The 19787-nt window shown below is 41.4% G+C and overlaps 1 protein-coding gene across 3 annotated transcripts in view; it reads left to right on the top strand.

The window, feature by feature from the left end:
* Positions 1-19787, top strand: part of LOC122541784 (transmembrane protein 150A) — a 125690-nt gene that overhangs the window by 21204 nt on the left and 84699 nt on the right. The gene's annotated exons all lie outside the window — the stretch shown is intronic.

The raw sequence follows: 19787 nt of genomic DNA, 5'->3' as shown, positions 1-19787 counted from the left end.
TTTGTATTTACTGTGAAGGAGGACGTGTAAGCTAGGGAACTTGGGGAAATAAATAGTGAAAGGAGTTCATATTACAGAGGAGGAGGTGTTGAGGTCTTAAAACGTAAAGGTAGATAAATCCCTGATCAAGTGTTTCCCAGCACGTTGTGGGAAGCAAGGGAAGAGGTTTCTGGGCACCTTGCTGAGATATTTGTATTGACAGCCGCAGTTGAGGTGCCAGAAGACTGGAGGTTGGCTAACATAGTGCCATTGTTTAAGAAAGGCTGTAAGGAAAAGCATGGAAACTATAGACCAGGGAGCCTTATGTCAGTGGTGGGTAAGTTGTTGGAGGGGATTCCGAGAGACAGGAATTACACGCATTTGGAAAGGCAAGGACTGATTTGGGATACTCAGCATGTCTTTGTGCATGGGAAATCACATCTTACTCACTTGATTGTGGTTTTTGAAGAGGTGACAAAGAAGATTGATGAAGGCAGAGCAGTAGACATTGTCTACATGGACTTCAGAAGGCATTTGACAAGGTTTTACATGGTAGATTGGTTAGTAACGTTAGATCACATGGGATCCAGGGGGAGCTAGTCAATTGGATGCAAAATTGGCTTCAAGGTAGGAGACTGAGGCTGGTGGTAGAGGGTTGTTGTTCAGACTCTAGGCCTGTGACAAGTGGTGTGCTGCAATAATTAGTGTTGGGTCGTCTATTGTTCATCATTTTTATAAATTATTTGGATATGAATACAGGAGGTGTGGTTAGTAAGTTTGCAGATGGCACCAAAAATAGGTGGAGTAGTAGATAGTGAAGAAGATAATCTCAGAGTATAACAGCTCCTTGATCAAAATGGCCAATAGGCTGAAGAGTGGCAGATGAGTGGAATCACTGTCTGTAAACTGTGAAAGTAGATTCAATAGTGACTGTTCGAAGGGAATTAGTTAAATTTTTTCAAAGAGATACATTTGCAGGGCTATGGGGAAAAGAACAAGGAATTAATAACTCAATGGATCTAGCATTGGCAAAATGGCCGAACGGTCTCATTTTGCATTGTATGGTTGTATGATTTCATGGTTATTTGCAGGAGGATTTTCAGAACGGGTGGATTTTTGTTCTGTTAGGATTTTAGCCCAGGGCAGTGTTTGTTTCCAGTTTAAACGTCCCTGACATCTTATCATTCCTCAAGTTCATAAATTCACCATAGGTGTGATGGTAATCCTCTTTAGGCATGAAAATAGGGATCTGTCACCTCTTTTGTGAAGCTCCAACAAGCATTAGCAGGGCTAATGTCACTGTACCAGTAATCCAAAGGCCAAGGCTAATGGTCTGAGACATGAGTTCAAATCTCACCATTGTTGCTGTGGAATTTGAATTCAATTAATAAATCTACAGTGAACAGCTAACCTCACTAATCTGTCATTGATTGTCACAACTGTCATTGATTGTCAGAAAAACCCAATAGCTCACTTTAGAGAAGGAAACCTGCCATCCTAACCCAGTCTGGCCTGCATGTGACTCCAGGACCCACAGCAATGTGGTCAACTTTTAACTGCCCTCAAATGGCCCAGTAAAATAATTAGGAGTGGGCAACAAATACTGGCTTTGTCACTGAGCCAACATGCCACGGAAGCATACATAAAAATAAAGATGAAGGAAATTCCTGATCAAGATTGTGCCTTTCCATCATGATGAATGCATCTAGTTCTTCAATTCTGTTTCCTACCTTTTCTGCACTCACTTAAATCCTGACAGTATATTTTTAAATATCTCCTTTTTCACTTCTCCTTTCTTCTGATGTGATCGTTACAAATTTTCTACGCTTTTCACTTTTCTCTCTTACACCCTTGTTACTTCAAGTTTCCTCATTTTTGCTTTTGCTTCTCCCTCATTGCCATCTTAGTTTAATCTGCAGGGATTGTTTACTTTGTAAGATTCCTCTTTCAGGCACAAGCTGTACCTGTCTCAGACATGGAATATGAGCTTCATTCCGATGTTATCCCTTCAGCCAGACAATTACTGCAGTTGTGTTGCAATTCTTATACTGACGAGCATGTATGAGAAGATCTTTACTACTGCCTTTGAGATGCTGCTGTTTAACCCATCTCCTAGCTTCTATCTCTCAGACATACCTAATCCTCAGTCAGCTCAGTTGGCTAGACAGTTGGTTTGTGATGCTAGTAGCATGGGTTCAATTCCTAACCAGCTGAGGTTACGATTTAGGTCTGTCCTTCTCAACCTCTTCTCTCGCCTAAGGCTTGGTGATCCTCCGGTTAAACAACCACCAGTCATTTCTTTCTTTAATGAGAGAGCAGCTCATTGGTCTGGTGAGACAATGAAGATTTTACCTTTTACTAATCCTTGGTTATTGGTTTCAACATGACTCAGGACTTTGGACTGCTTCTCATCCTACTGCACATTCTCAGCATCAGTTTTGTTGTATCTGACCTAAAGGCATCATGTTGACTTTTGGTTGGGACTATGAAACCAGCTGTTAGTCCTCTGACCCTGGAATCCTATGTTACCCCTGTCCATGTTTCTATTTCACAGCGCTCCCTGTCAGTCTCCCACATTTTGCCTTCTGTAAACTTGAGGTCTTAACTTGCAGCGAGCTTTGTATACAATCGCTTCTGTGCTTGCTAATTCACTCCCAGTCAGGCAACATCTTCGTTTTAAAATTCTCAATCTTGTTTGCAAATCTGTCCATGACCTTCCCTTTCCATATCTGTAAGAGAGGAAGTAGTCATACTGTCACTGGCAGAGTAATCTAGAAACCCAGGTTCATGTTCTGGGAACATGGGTTTGAATCCCATCATGGCAGATGGTGAAAATTGACTTCAATTTAATAAAAGAAACATAAACTGGCTTAATGTCAATTATCATAAAACTCATTCACTGCCGCCCTTACCTGGCCTGAGCTACATGTGGTTTCAGACGTACAGCGATATGGTTGACTCTTAACTGGCTGTGTGAAATGGCCTGGCAAGCCAGTTCTGGGCCAGTTAGTAATGGGATACAAAAAAAAAATTCTAGCTCAGCCAGCAATGTCATATCCTGTGAATGAGCAATTAAAAATATCGTCTTACCCACTACTCTGAGATATCTGATATCTTTTAATTCCCAGTTATAATCTCTGTCCTTTTGGTGATGGATACTCAATTTCCTAGGCCCTCATCTTTGTAATTCCCTCCTTCCACATCTCTGTCTCTCTACTTTCTTTTCTTCCTTTAACTTCCCTACTTCACCTCCTGACTCTCCAAAACCTGTCCACCATCTTCAAGGCACAAGTCAGGAGTGTGATTGAATACTCCTCACTTGCCTGAATGGGTGCAGCTCCAGCAATACTCAAGAAGTTTGACACCTTCCAGGACAAACAGCCCACTTGATTGGTACCATATCTGTAAGCATCCACTCCTTCTACTACCGACACTCTGTACCAGCAGTGTGTACTATCTATCAGATGCATTGCAGAAATTCACCCAAGATCCTTAGACAGCACCTTCCAAACCCATGACCACTTTCATTTAGAAGGACAAGAGCAGCAGATACATAGGAGCACCACCTCCTGCAAGTTCCCCTCTAAGCCACTCAGTGTTCTGACTTGGAAATATATTGTGTTCCTTCAGGGTTACTGGGTCAAACTCCTGGAATTCACTCTCTAAGGGCACTGTAGATCTACCTACACCAAATGGACTGCAGTGTTTCAAGAAGGCAGTTCATCTCTACCTTATCAAGGGCAACTAAGGACAGGCAATAAATACTGGCCAGCCCATGTCCTGTGAATGAAGGAAAAACAATGGTCAACTGGCCTAATATTTATTTTTTGTCATACTTGGTTTTCTAATATTCCTGTGATGTGCCTTGGAATTTTTTATTACATTAAAAATGTGCAAACATAAATTTTTCTTTTTCTCTCTCTTTCCCGTCTCTTATCCTGTCCTTGTCAAAACAAAGCAGTGGCTACAATGCATTCTTGGCAGCTAACCAGTTGCTGGTAAATGTCTCCCATGAGTGACAGACATATCCATCCCCATAAATCCAAGGAGTTGCACAATTCTGCTGGATGCTCATCTGAATACTGGTGAGCTTCAATGCGCTAAGAAAGCGATAGTTGCCTTTGACCTGCTGCTTGCTTGTGGACTCTCACAGTCACTGAACTGGCTGGAAAAGCTTGGCTTGCAATCAGCTTCTTGGGTGGTTTCAGCCTCGACAGACGAGTGTACAGTCAATGCCATGCTCATGAGATTCCTCTCGAGCTCTGATGTTTTCTTTATGGCTCAGGAATGTGAGCAGAGGGGTCAAACTTAAAACTATTTACTCCGGACTTGAGATTTTTCAGAAAGCAGTGCATTCTCTGTAGAACCTGATTCAAGCTGAAGGTATTTATTTTATTTGTTCATGTTGTTGTATTATGGCATGGATTCCAGACCTGACAGACTGTACCTTTAAGACAGTTCCATGGCATCAGAACATGAGATGCTCCAGTAATAAAAGGAACTTGCCTCACCTTCAGTCACTCCGTCTGTGTAATGGAGCCAATGCCATCAATTGATTGGTTGTGTGTGAAATGTATGGAGATAATATAGATTTCTAAATAGTGTTGTAAATAAGCTTCTAAATGGAGGATAGTGGGCTAGTGTAGGTTAGGTGGGCTTGGATCGGCGCAACATCAAGGGCCAAAGGGCCTGTACTGCGCTGTATTTTTCTATGTTCTATGTTAAATATCTAACCTAACATCTGTGGTATATCTTATGTGGCTAACAAATGGTAAATAATAAACATCATCGTGATGGCAATAACGAAACACTAGATTCTGGTTGTGACAGGTTGGCGCAACATCGAGGGCTGAAGGGCCTGTTCTGCGCTATAATGTTCTATGTTAATAGCAGTAAGTGAATGCTAAAGACTGAACAGGTGACAGCAATGTGACAGTTGTGAAAAGTCTGTTTCCAAAAACGTTATCCATCAGTCTGTTTGAATTCAGAGCTGAAGTTACAACTACAACCAAGACAGATGTGCAGCAACCTTGATTTGATTTGATTTGATTTAAGCTTTATTGTCATGTGTACTCAAGTACAGAAGTGTAAGAGTACAGTGAAAAGTGCGAAATGTCACTACACGCAGCGACACCTTAGGTATGGAGCTACCTAGGTACAAAAGATACCTACGAAAAGAAATAAAATTCCTGATTAAACTCCTCTGAATTTCCAGGACTTCTAAGATAGTAAAGAGCGACCTCCCTCCATTGGCTCATTTGAGGGACGGTTAGAGTTGAAGAAAAAAGCTGCTCCTCTTGTTGTCTGAGTTCTCTGAGCAGATGACGGTCGATTTCGCAACTTTGTTAAAATCGACGCCTTCATGGAAACTCCAAAAGAGTAACATGTGACATCACTGGGATCTCCATGTTGGTGCCAATGCCAAAGGAAGATTTCAGTCTGTTGCTTTTGAAGAGCAACAACAGGGAGAAATTGAAAAGAAAGCAAATCAAAGAGAGAAAAGAAATAAAAGGAAAGAGAGGCAAAATACATTTTAGAAAAGAGAGTGGCAAAGCCAGTAAAATAAACGATCAAATACTGCACTCTATTTCTTAAAAAGGTGACCTTATAGAGGTTTATAAAATCATGAGGGTATGGATAGGGTAAATAGACAAGGTCATTTCCCTGGGATGGGGGAGTCCAGAACTAGAGGGCATAGATTTAGGGTGAGAGGGAAAAGATATAAAAGAGACCAAAAGGGCAACTTTTTCACGCAGAGGGTGGTACATATATGGAATGAACTGCCAGAGGAAGTGGTGGAGGCTGGTACAATTGCAACATTTAAAAGGCATCTGGATGGCTATATGAATAGGAAGGGTTTAGAGAGATAAGGGCCAGGTGTTAGCAGGTGGGACGAGATTAGGTTGGGATACCTGGTTGGCATGGACGGGTTGGACCGAAGGATCTGTTTCCATGCTGTACATCTCTATGACTCTATGACTCAAAAAGACTGCAAGGAGAAATGGAAGGCAAATACTTAACTATGGATTGGCACATCTTTGACATTCTGTCAGAATTTCAGTTATTTAAAGAAAGGATTAATCTTTATGGATCATCAGGTAGCTGACAAAGAATGAGTGGCAATTAAATTTCTTCTCATTTCGGGCACTGAAGGATTAAGAATAATAAGATCTTCCAGTTTTTCAGATGATGACCACAAAACTGACAAGATTTCAGATCTTAAAAGATCAACTCAGCGTTTGAATCAATTTCAGGATATACGGGCTTGAGTTCATGTTGAACCATCAACACCCAGGTGAAACAATTGTGCAATTCATAGGCAGGGCTATTGACCCAAATGTGTGGAACATGATTACATCAACGTTGACTGAGCTGAAAGGCTTATCAATCTGATCATTGCTCCCATATTGATCAAACCTTTCTGATCAGCACAAACCAAACTAAATTCCATTGACATTGTCCTAGAAGAACGATGGAAGTTTGAAATAATTGTGCCAGGCCTAAGGCATCTGGAAGTGCTTGACTCTGGAACAAATATTGCAGCTATGAACAGGCTCAGTGGAGCACTGTATGTGATGTGACTTCTCTCACCCACCAATACAGTGTCCAACATTTCATTACAAATGAGTGTTATGTTCTATAGGATGACATTGGACGAGAATGTGTAGAAAGCCCAATTGCTTCAAGAAACTGAAAGCACGGTCTAATGCTCCACAGCAACTTGTGAAGGAGGGCCAACCAAGGAATGATGCCAAAAAGCTTACATAGTTCTGTCTTTGGCATCCATCATTTCAACAAAGCCCTGGAGTGAACTACAACATTACCACTTACAGACTATTACACAGTATGCATGGTAAATCTGATCTTCAGCACAAACACCTTCAGAAAAACTGACATCTTTGTCTTCATCCAAATGATATATTCCAAAGAAATGGAGAAAGTGCCTGTTATGCCAAATTCAGCACTGGTGCAAGTGCAAGTAATATCCCTTTACACATCTTACTGGCATGATTGGTGCAGTCCACATATGTTAACTGCTTGCAATAGATCCAGCATCCCATGCACTGGCACTGTCTATTTCAAATACTGTTACAAATCCTTAGAAAGGGTTGACAGTTGTGAGGCCCCTTTAAATTAATTGTTTTATCCAGTCAGTGGCTGTGGTTAAATCCCCTGTTCTCTAATGCCTGATTGCTATGCAAATTGTTGTCTGTGAAAAAGATTTTCCAGTTTTAAATACCCTCCCCACTTTCCCCAACTGCAGTCAACAATTTTTTTCCCTCCACATCACCCTGTGTTAAAGACTAGAAGGTAAATAGTCACAATCTACACATAGGGGTGGCACAGTGGCTCAGTGTTTAGCACTGCTGCCTCACAGTGCCAGGGACTCAGGTTCGATCCCAGCCTCTGCCGACTCTCTGTGTGGAGCTTGCACACTCTCCCCGTGTCTGCATGAGTTTCCTGCAGGTGCTCCGGTTTCCTCCCGCAATCCAATGATGTGCAAATTAGGTGAATTGGCTATGCTAAATTGCCCATAGTGTTAGGTGCATTAGTCAGGGCAAATGTAGAGAAATATGGGTGAGGTATTCTTCAGAAAGTCAGTGTGGACTTGCTGGGTTGAAGGGCCTATTTCCACACTGTGGGGATTCTAAGTATGTGTATTTAAGTCCACGAGCCACAAAATTCTGCTGTTCTTCTGATGGAGTCTCCTTTATATATGTTTTAATACAATTATCTAACAAATTCTTAGGACTAATTATTTAATCCCTTGGTATTCAACATCCTATTAACAAAATTTGATATTAACAGATTCTTTACTCCCTAATAAATGAGTTACAGAAAACTATCCATACAAAAAGATAAGCAAACGATATATTATCATTTTGTACTATTGTACTACCCATCTCTATAATACAACCTCCTCTTAAAACAAAATGGCTTGAATAAACCTTTGTTCTCACCATTCATGACATAAAAAACCTCCCCTCTTTGAGGACAACCAACAATGTTTTTAACAAGTACTTCTTGTTATAAAGCAATTCACAAGCTGATGATTTACACAGATCCATTTTATTTCAAAATCTCCTTTCTTTCCATCATCTCTTTCATACTTACGAGATCTATACTGAATCTCTTTTCCTTGACTCTTTTTGTTGATTGGGCATTGTCCCAAAGCGAACAGTCATCAATAAAACATTCTACAGGCATATTTTTGTTTCAAATACATCTTATAAAGGAATTCCTTGCAAGTACTTGATACTTGTTTGGCATGGTGGCTCATGGTTCGTGCCTCACAGCACTTGGGACTGGCGTTTGATTCTAGCCTTGGGTAATTGGAGTGGGTGTGTGGATGGAGTTTACACATTCTCCCCATGTCTCTGTGAGTTTCCACTGGATCCCCTGGTTTCCCGTAGTCCAAAAATATGCAGCTTAGGTGGATTAGCCATGCTAAATTGCCCCTCAGTATCCAGAGATGTGCAGGCTAGGTGGATGAGCCATGCGATATGGAGGGTTACAGGGACAAGGTAGAAGGAGTGGGTCTGGGTTGTTTGCTCTTCGGAGAGTCAGTGTGCACTGGATGGGCTGAATGGCTTGCTTCCACCCTATAGGGATTCTGTGATCCTCGAAATGCATAGCCATATTTGTTTTCTCAACCAGTGCAAGAGTCTCTTCAGTTAAGGCATTTTTAACTGTTCCTTTTTATTTTTCAACTCCTAAGCTAATGGATGATATTTGTTGTTTCTTCTCATTAAAAGTACAATGAATCCTGCTGTACTTGAATAACCATCAGGAAGATTAACATGTGAGACTTCACTAAAACAGACTAACCTCATGGCTTTTGCATCATTTAAGACTGGAGTTCTGAATGTAAACTGTATGAACTGAATTTCTTCAATGTCTTAATAGCCTTTAGCATTCTTACATCTGTAGCATGTTTCAGCATTTTGATTAATTCCAAAATGCACTCTGCCTCTGGTCAGTTTACTCCAATGGTGAGCGTGGTTCTAATAATGCTGAGGTCATGGGTTCAATCCCTATATTGACCAAACCCACTAACTTCCTACTGAGACGATAACGATCCTTATTTTTGGGTTCTTGTGGTGCAGTGTCTGTGTCCCTACTCCTGGACAGAGGGAGATCCGAGTTTGAGTCCCACCTGCTCCAAAGGTGTGTAATAACATCTCTAAACAGGTTGATTAGAAAAGTAGGTTAAATAAAAAATGTAAAAAGTAAATTTTTTATTCCAGTGCATCACAACACAAGTCCGACCGGGTTTGTGTGCATGTTGAGCTTAATTGCCCAATCAAACTTCACTGATTTGCTACTTCCTTAGTATTCCTCTTACATTGAAATAGGCACAATTTAATCATCCTTTTAACATTCTCTAGCTAAGACTCAGGGTCAGTCCCCATTCTCTAATAAGTGCTCATGTATACTTAAAAGATGTGTCGAGTTTAGTCCCTTTACTTGAAGAGGGACATTGGTGGCAGTTCAGAAAAGATTCACTAGATTGACTGCAGAAATAAAGTGTTTGTATTATAAGGAAAGAATGAACAGTTTAGGTTTATACTTTCTAGTGTTTAGAAGGATGAGAGGAGATCTAATGGAGGTATATAAGATGCTAAAGGGGATTGACCAAATAGATGTAGAATGGATGTTACCCACTGTGGGGCAATCTGGAATGCAAAGTAATTGTTTTAATCTGATGAATGGCAGATTTAACACCGAGATAAGGAGGAAGTGCTTCTCTCAAAGGAATATGAATCTCTGGAATTCACTATCCCAGGGTGCAGTAGATACTGGGACACTGAATAAATATAAGGAGGATGTAGATTTTTTTATTGAGTAATGGGTTAAAGAGTTGTGGAGAGTGGGCAGGAAAGGCAGAGTGCATTTTGGAATTAAGCAAAATTAAATCAGCCAAGATCGTATTGGACTGTAGACTGGCCTAATCCTGCTCCTAGTTCTTATGTTCTTGAAGCTTAACTTTTAATTTTGAATTCTTTTATCACTAATTTTTCAAATGCCTCAGATCCTCTCCTCAGGAAATCTTTGACATGCAATATAAAAATGCCTTCTAGTTTTTCTTCCCTACTCCAGGAAACCATCTGCTTTTAGTTGAACATAATTTTTTAATAGGATAAACCAACCAAAATACCCATTGGAAACATTATATAGCCCGTAGATGCATTCATTCAACCTCTATAATTTCCCTTCTGTGTCTCCATCTTTTGGAGGTTTTAAAAATGCTCCTCTTTGAAGTTGTTCCTTGTGCAAAAAATGCTGCTTTACTATCAATGGGTATGTTGCCAAAATCCTTAAATGTGCATTTCCTGTTATCACGGTGTCTATTCTTATTTCCGGCTCATCCAGTCATTCCTCAAATCTTTCAGCTATCGATCTGGTCTTTGCTTTCTATGTAACAACTTTCTTCTCTACATAGCTGTCTGTGGATACATTATCCTTTATCCAAATTTAGGAAGTATGTACAACCTAAATTTCCCCCAGCTTTGACATCTTGTTTCTTGGAATCTTCTGATAACTTCAAACAGATTTGTTGTGACTAAGTTTTTCTGAACATAATGACCTCCACTCCTGATAGTTTTATTGCTCTTTTCTAAATTGCATTTGTACTCAGTGATGTTCTGTAACTGGGATGTGTACATTCAGGCTCTGTAACTGGGGTGTGTGTACATTCAGGTTCTGTAACTGGGGTGTGTACACATTCAGGCTCTGTAACTGGGGTGTGTGCTCAGTGATGCTCTGTAACTGGGGTGTGTACACATTCAGGCTCTGTAACTGGGGTGTGTGTACATTCAGGTTCTGTAACTGGGGTGTGTACACATTCAGGCTCTGTAACTGGGGTGTGTGCTCAGTGATGTTCTGTAACTGGAGTGTGTACACATTCAGGCTCTGTAACTGGGGTGTGTACACATTTAGGCTCTGTAACTGGGGTGTGTGCTCAGTGATGTTCTGTAACTGGGGTGTGTGTACATTCAGGTTCTGTAACTGGGGTGTGTACACATTCAGGCTCTGTAACTGGGGTGTGTGCTCAGTGATGTTCTGTAACTGGGGTGTGTACACATTCAGGCTCTGTAACTGGGGTGTGTACACATTCAGGCTCTGAAACTGGGGTGTGTACACATTCAGGCTCTGTAACTGGGATGTGTACATTCAGGCTCTGAAACTGGGGTGTGTACACATTCAGGCTCTGTAACTGGGGTGTGTACACATTCAGGCTCTGAAACTGGGGTGTGTACACATTCAGGCTCTGTAACTGGGGTATGTACACATTCAGGCTCTGTAAATAGGGTGTGTACTCAGTGATGTTCTGTAACTGGGGTGTGTACACATTCAGGCTCTGTAGCTGGGGTGTGTACACATTCAGGCTCTGAAACTGGGGTATGTACACATTCAGGCCGTGTAACTGGGATGTGTACACATTCAGGCCGTGTAACTGGGATGTGTACACATTCAGGCCGTGTAACTGGGATGTGTACACATTCAGGCCGTGTAACTGGGATGTGTACACATTTAGGCCGTGTAACTGGGATGTGTACACATTCAGGCCGTGTAACTGGGATGTGTACACATTCAGGCCGTGTAACTGGGATGTGTACACATTCAGGCCGTGTAACTAGGGTGTGTACACATTCAGGCCATGTAACTGGGGTGTGTACTCGGTGATGTTCTGTAACTGGGGTGTGTGCACATTCAGGCTCTGTAACTGGCGTACGTATACATTCAGGCTCTGTAGCTGGGGTGTGTACACATTCAGGCCTTGTAACTGGGGTGTGTACACATTCAGGCCGTGTAACTGGGGTGTGTACACATTCAGGCTCTGTAACTGGGGTGTGTGCTCAGTGATGTTCTGTAACTGAGGTGTGTGTACATTCAGGCTCTGAAACTGGGGTGTGTACACATTCAGGCTCTGTAAATAGGGTGTGTACTTAGTGATGTTCTGTAACTGAGGTGTGTGTACATTCAGGCTCTGTAACTGGGGTGTGTACACATTGAGGCTCTGTAACTGGGGTGTGTGCTCAGTGATGCTCTGTAACTGGGGTGTGTGCACATTCAGGCTCTGTAACTGGGGTGTGTGCTCAGTGATGTTCTGTAACTGGAGTGTGTACACATTCAGGCTCTGTAACTGGGGTGTGTACACATTCAGGCTCTGAAACTGGGGTGTGTGCTCAGTGATGTTCTGTAACTGGAGTGTGTACACATTCAGGCTCTGTAACTGGGGTGTGTACACATTCAGGCTCTGAAACTGGGGTGTGTACACATTCAGGCTCTGTAACTGGGGTGTGTGCTCAGTGATGTTCTGTAACTGGGGTGTGTACACATTCAGGCTCTGTAACTGGGGTGTGTACACATTCAGGCTCTGAAACTGGGGTGTGTACACATTCAGGCTCTGAAACTGGGGTGTGTACACATTCAGGCTCTGAAACTGGGGTGTGTACACATTCAGACTCTGAAACTGGGGTGTGTACACATTCAAGCCCTGTAACTGGGGTGTGTGCACACTCAGGCTCTGTAACTGGGGTATGTACACATTCAGGCCGTGTAACTGGGATGTGTACACATTCAGGCCATGTAACTGGGATGTGTACACATTCAGGCCGTGTAACTAGGGTGTGTACACATTCAGGCGGTGTAACTGGGGTGTGTACACAGTGAAGGCCCTGTAACTGGGGTGTGTATACATTCTGTCTGTGTAACCAGGGTGTGTACACATCAGGATCTATAACTGGGGTGAGCAAATATTCAATCTCTGTAACTGGGGTGTGTACACAGTGAATCTCTGTAACTGTAGTGTGAGCACATTCAGCCTCAGCAAATTGAGTGTGTACACAGTGAAGCTGTGTAACCGAGGTGTGTACACAGTGAAGCTCTGTAACTGGGATGTGCATACATTTGATGCTCTAAGTAGGATGAGTTGTACAGGAGCTCTTCAACTGAATTGTGTGAAGAGTGAAGCTCTGTAAGTGAGACATGGACCGAGTGTATTGGAACTCCGCAACAGGGATGTGTACACAGTGTATTAGAGCTGTGTAACTGGGATATGTACACATTCAGGCTCTGGAACCAGGGTGTGTACACAGTGTATTGATCCTCTGGTTATCTGTCAAGGGAATGTAATGATTGGGCTCCTACAGCAGCTCTGTTGAAAATGTAATGTTCTAAAACAGCTGGTATTAGTTCTTGTTGCAGTGTTAAACTTTTCTCTGTTTATTTTTCCTTTACGGCTAAAGTAATGAGATTTTGATGAGAACCATTCCGAAATGTTTGACTGGAGAAATATATTACAGAAAGTCTGTTTGGTTCTCTGGATGCTTTCACTCTGACTGCTTATGTTTCAAAAGCAACAGTCACTTCCTGGTGTGCCATGACAAGATGCAAAAATAGGGGGAAAAGTAAATATTTTGGCTAGTAACAGCAGTATGTACCATCTACAAGATGAACTGCAAAAACTCATCATAGTCTCTTCCAACAGCACCTTCCAAATCTAGAACCCTTGCCATCTATAAGGATAAGGGGAGCAGATACATTGGAACACCACTACCTACAAGCTCCCCTTCAAGCCACTCACAATCCTGACTTGAAAATATATTGCTGTTCTTTTGGTGTCGCTGGATCAAAATTCTGTAACATCCTGTCTAACAAGAAGTAAACTGCAGCTGTTTAGGAAGGCATCTTACTACCATCTTTGCAAAGTCATTTACCATGGGAAATAGCTGTTGGCTTAGCCAATGACACCCGCATCTTGTGAATGATTAAAAGAACATTTTCAAAGGGTACACCTCAAGTAAATTGTATCCTGAAAATATGCTCAAGATTATATGTCTTTTCTTCTTGGGCAGTGGAATTTTCTTCCTGTTTATGACAAACATATTCTTTGGAGTTCCTGCATAGGAGGAAGTAGTATTTGGTGCTTTCTTCCTAGTGCCATGCTTTGCCTATGTTTTTCTTGGTTGTTTCATTGTAATGTAATCTGATGCTTCAACCCCAACTCATCATCAGTCTCTTAGATTTTCCCAAATTCTGGCATTCTTCCCCAATACTTGCAATTTCAAAGGCTTCCATTCCCTTGCCAAAAGAGGTCAATGCTTCGGAGACAGGAGAAATGGTGTTTCTGGGGAAGAATTCCACATGGAGCTCTGAAACGTAAAGGGAGAAACTCTCCTCATCACCTCTGAGGAGAAAATATCCTTCAATTGACTATAATTATTTAAAAAGATAAGCACTTTTGGGATTTGAAAGTCTGAGGTGATTAGGAATGGGATTGATGTAATGCAATTTTATAAATGCTCTGAGGTTTTTGTGAACAGTTTTCTGTTTTTGCTGTTAAAGTCTGGAAATTTGATACCACTGCTCCTATTTTTCTAGGGGAGCAAAATGTCTGCCTAAACATCCAAAATGGTTTTGCTATGCCATTCTGTGCTTTTTTTTTAATATTCATTTGTGGGATGTGGTCATCACTGGCTGGCCAGCATTGATAGCCCATCCCGATTTGCCCTTGAGAAAGTGGTGGTGAGCTGCCTTCTTGAATCGCTGCAGTTCACTTGCTGTGGGTTGACCCACAATGCTGGTAGGGAGAGAATTTCAGGATTTTGACCCAACGACAGTGAAGGGATAGCGGTATATTTCCAAGTCAGGGTTGTGAGTGGCTTGGAGGGGAACCTGCAGGTGGTGGTGTTTCCAAGTACCTGCTGCCCTTATCCTTCTAGATGGAAGTGCTAGTGGGTTTGGAAGGTGCTACCTAGGGATCTTCAGTGAATTTCTACAGTATATCTTGTAGATAGTACACACTGCTGCTACTAAGCTCCGATGGTAGGGGGATTGAATGTTTGTAGATGTGGCGGGTTGCTTTGTCCTGGATGGTGTCAAACTTCTTGAGTGTTGTTGGAGGTGCACCCATCCAGGCAAGTGGACGTACACCACCCACCAGAAAAATAGGTGCCCAGGGCTGGTGCCTCAGAGTAAACTCTTTGAACATACAAACAACAAGCCTTTATTTTAATTCACATGCACGTCGCTGGGTGGGCCAGCATTTATTGCCTGTCTCCAGTTGACCTTGAGAAGGTGTTGGTGAGCTGCCTTATCAAACCGCTGCAGACTGTGTTGTATACGTATACCCACAATGTCCTTAGGTAGGCAATTGCAGGATTTTGACTCAGCAACAGTGAAGCCTGTTTGAGGCTATTTTATAACGTGGTTTTGCCTGAAGACAGTAGTTGAAGAAAAGGTTCGGAGGAAACTAATGGTCCTAAAAGCAAACTGATCCCCTAAAGTCAAGGTGTGCATCCTAGAATTTTATAAGAAGTAGCTACAGGGATAGTGGTTTCACTGGTAGTAATTTTCCAATAATCCTTAGATTTTGGACAGTCCCAGAAGATTGAAAAGCTACCAATGTTACAATATTATTCAAAAAGGCAGGGAGACAGAAATCAGGTAACTATAGTTGGTGTGACATCTTCATTAGGAAAATGTTAGAGTCTATAAGGATGCAATAGCAGAGCATTCAGAAATACATAATATGATCACACAAATTAATCATGGTTTCATGAAGAGTAAATCCTGCCTGGAAAGTTATTACAGTTCTTTAAAGAGGTAACAAGCAGGAGAGCTGAAAGGGTGATGGGGGGGGGAGTGGTGCAGAAGATGTAATATATTGGATTTTCAGAAAGGAATTGGATAATGCTACTTAATAAGATAAGAGTCTATAATGTTGGGTGTCGTAACTTAAAATAAAATAATCGAGTCATAGAGGACCACTATCTCATTAGAGAGAGAGATGGCTGGTTCAACCTAAGGATCACCACACCTCAGGCAAGGGGCTGAGATGGAGAAGGCGGGACCTTCTTGGTAATCTCAGCCAATGGAGGAATTAAATCTGCACTGTTGGCATCCACTCTGCACCGCAAACCAGCTATCCAGCCAACTAAGCTAACTCACCATTGGAATAATATATTACCATAGATGGAGGATTGGCTACTTAATAGCAGCAGACAGCAAATTGGGATAATGGGGGCATTTTCAGGATAATAACCAGCAAAAGGGTTAGGGTTACAATTATTTGTACAATATATATTGATAACTTGGATGATAGAAGTGAATGCACTGTCACCAAGTTAGTGGATGACACCAAAATAGGTGCTAAGGCAAGTGCTGAGAATGACACAGAGTCTGCAGAGGGATAGACAGCAGGAGGTTACGTGAATCAGCAAATATGTGGCAGAAGGAATATAATGTGGGGAATTAGAAGATAATACACTTTTTGGCAGGAAGAATAGAGGAGTTGAATATTATTGAGATGGAGAAATCCTGCAGAATGCCATGGCAGAGGGATTTTGTAGTCCTAGTTCATGAACCGCACATCCTAGCTCAAAGTGAATTGGGAAGGCAAATGGGCTTTTATTTAAAGGGAATAGAAATAGAGAGGTCTTGCTAGAAAGATACAAAGCACCAGTCAGACTGTGTACAGTTTTGAACCCTTAAAAAAGGAAAAGATACACTAGGACTAGAGGAACTCCAAAGAACATTCAGTGGGATGATCCCAGGTATGGAGGAGAGGTTAAGTAGATTGGGTCTGCACTCATTTAAATTAGGACCAGATGGCATAATCTCAAAGTAAGGGGTCATCCATTTCATAGAATCATAGAATCCTTACAGTGTGGAAGTAGGCCATTCAGCCAATTGAGTCATACCAACCCTCTGAAGAGCATCCCACCCATACCCATCTACATTATCCCTGTAACCTTGTATTTCCCATGGCTAATCCACCTAGCCTGCACATCCCTAGTTACTATGGGCGATTTAGCATAGCCAATTCACCTAAGGACTGTGGGAGGAAACTGGAACACCCAGAGGAAAACCACGCAGACACGGGGAAAATGTGCAAACTCTACACAGACAGTCGCCTGAGGAATTGAACCTGTGTCCCTGGCACTGTGAGGCAGAATTTCTTCTCTGAGGGGAATGAATCTGTGAAATGGTTTATCGCGAGGGCTATGGATGCTGAGTGACTCAGTATATGCAACGCTGAGAAAAACAGATTTTTAATGAGAAAGAGAATCAAGGGTTATGGGGAAAATGGCAGGAAAAGGAGTTAAGGATTATCAGATCAGCCAATCAATGGGCTAAAAGGCCTCTCTCTCCTCCTATAGTTTTCTGACTGGTCCTCCTGCTTACACACAGTATTGAAGGTCATTAACCAGCTCCTACGCAGCTCACTGTCCCTGTCCCACCACCTGACCATTCCTTTCATCTTCTGACCCTCAGCATTACTGGTTAGCAGAATTTTAAACTTTGAAAGAAAAGCAACAGTTTTTAGAATTCAAGACTTACATTTCTTTGTGAAGAATATCATTCAATATTGCTGTAATACAGAAATGTAATACTTACAAAACAAATAGTGCAACGTTGATACAATAGAAAGTTTAAGCATCTGAGTGAATCTTAAGACAACAGAATTTAAACAGCATTGATTTAATATAGGAATGTAAGCTTGAAGGTAGACTGCAAACAACATTGAGCTTCTACAGATATAAAGCAGATTCACTGTAATAAGAATAAATAAACAGATTCAGAAAAAAATGGAAAGATAATTCATATCTCAAACAATTCAGTGTCAAAGATGGATCAATCAGACAGGGGATTGGAGATTTTGGAGAAAATAATTCTTATGATACAGAATTGCCTCAAAATGAAACATCAAGTCTGAAGCTGAAACAATCAATATTCTATTGTATTCCATGGGTCCCATAGCAGAAGAACACAGTAAATTGCTAAAATATCAAAAGAAGTACAGATTATTTTGATAAAATTTTGAAAGCTTTTGACAATGTGAACAAATAGAAGCCTTGAACAAGCAAGTTTGAACCAAAGAGTTCAACTTCCTGAAGATTCATGCATCATTTCATTAACAATCTCTACAGATTAGTGGAGAAATGTGACTATGGAGCCTTGAAATTGAGGGACAGAACTGTAGTTGGAATTATTGGTGAGGCTTGTTAGATTTCTGGCAATCGAAGGAAGATTTTAACTTTGGAGAAAGCTGTTCAAATCAAAGTAGATGCAGAGGCCAGAAAGACTCTCATCCAGATTGAAGCATCATCTGATTGTCAGATTAATCCTCTCGAGCTTGTGGCTGATGGCTTCAGATCTTCAGCACTTTTCAAAAGAACACATCTTTCCTCTCTTAGCAGAAGTGTGCTCATGGTAGGATTTCTTGTTCCAAGGTTATAGATCAGATTATTTATTATTCAGTTGTCAATATTATACTGATCAATATTATCCCTCTCTGCTGAGCTCTAATGCTAATCTGATAATATTCCTTATTAGTGGAGGATTCAGCATGGATTTTTATGCCCTCAGAATTGTTCCAGTTTGGCTTTTTTAAACCTCAGTGAGCTTTGGGTTATGATACATCTGTAGCACTTGCCATCTAACACTGATAATGGAACTATTGCCTTTATTTGTCCCAGCTTCTTCTGTGGTTATTTCCATAGTTTTGTCAGAGACCGGAAGAAATTCCAATTCTGTCCCCTATCACTTTTCACTTCCGCAGCACGACAGGCTGAATAATTCATAGCCACCCTGATTCGGTCAGTATTTCAAAATTGTAAACTGCTTTTGTCATTCTTCCTTGCTGCTTCCTACAGTATCTAGCCATCTTACAATGCTGTAAATCCACAACAATAGTTGGATATTCTGACACCACCTTTCACATGATGTGTTTTAGTAGCTACTGTTTCTAAACTGAAGACAAATTACAACAGAGGTCATATGGCTACAATAGTACAAATGTGTTTCTCCAAACAGCCATGGTGTCAATTAATATGTAATGCTGACGTGATACCAACAGTGGTCATTTTAGAGCTGAATAAGCTGAATACATGTTCAACAGCGTCAAGGACCCCACCGGTGCTATTTAAAGTGGTCATCTATGACTTATAGGTTGGTGACTGATTGATTTCTGTGCTGGCTGTTGTGATGAAATGTTTGTTGCTTGTTTTTACAAAACTTCAGAACTGCTGAAGTCTGTAGGGATCTACATTATACATAATGAGGGACTTTGTTCTCACTTCCAGGATTTTGCACAAGCCATTTGCTCCCAGGCATGAGTACGGTGTAAAATTCCCCCGGGAAATTCTCAAGCTCCATCCCAGTGTAAGGCAAAGCTACTGGCACTGCCTCTTATTCCCTAATTTTATGATTCAATAGATAGATTGACGTCAATCTGATCTTCAATAAAGTTTTTGTTAAGTAGCCATTAGTATTTCAAAACTTTCCAAGCTCTTGATGTGCAATATCAGACTGTGTGGGAGGTTAGTCTCTACCTGGTATAAACTTCGATGTTTTTCCAAGTATTTTGTTTCCTACAATAGGCCAGGTGCCAGTTGGAGGCCCCAGGAAGGAGCTCAACCATTAGGCAGCTTATCCAAAATCCTCAAATCTAGTCCACAAACATAAGGACTGGGCGATATGTTGTCATGCAAATTCCTCATGCTGAGGGGTGACCTTATCGAGGTTTATAAAATCATGAGGTGTGGATAGGGTAAATAGACAAGGCTTTTTCTCTGGGTGGGAGAGTCCAGAACTAGAGGGAATAGGTTTAGGGTGAGAGGGGAAAGTTATAAAAGGGATCTGAGGGGCAACCTTTTCACTCAGAGGGTGGTGTGTGAATGGAATGAGCTGTCAGAGGAAATGATGGAGGCTGGTACAATTACAGCATTTAAAAGACATCTGGATGGGTATATGAATAGGAAGGGTTTAGAGGGATATGGACCAAGTGCTGGCAAATA

Source organism: Chiloscyllium plagiosum, unplaced genomic scaffold, assembly GCF_037043375.1.
Source record: "Chiloscyllium plagiosum isolate Xiang-an unplaced genomic scaffold, Cpla_swu_hap1 HiC_scaffold_43, whole genome shotgun sequence".
Taxonomy (NCBI): domain Eukaryota; kingdom Metazoa; phylum Chordata; class Chondrichthyes; order Orectolobiformes; family Hemiscylliidae; genus Chiloscyllium; species Chiloscyllium plagiosum.
The sequence above is the reverse complement of the archived record's forward strand: the minus strand, read 5'-3'. Positions and strand labels throughout refer to the sequence as shown.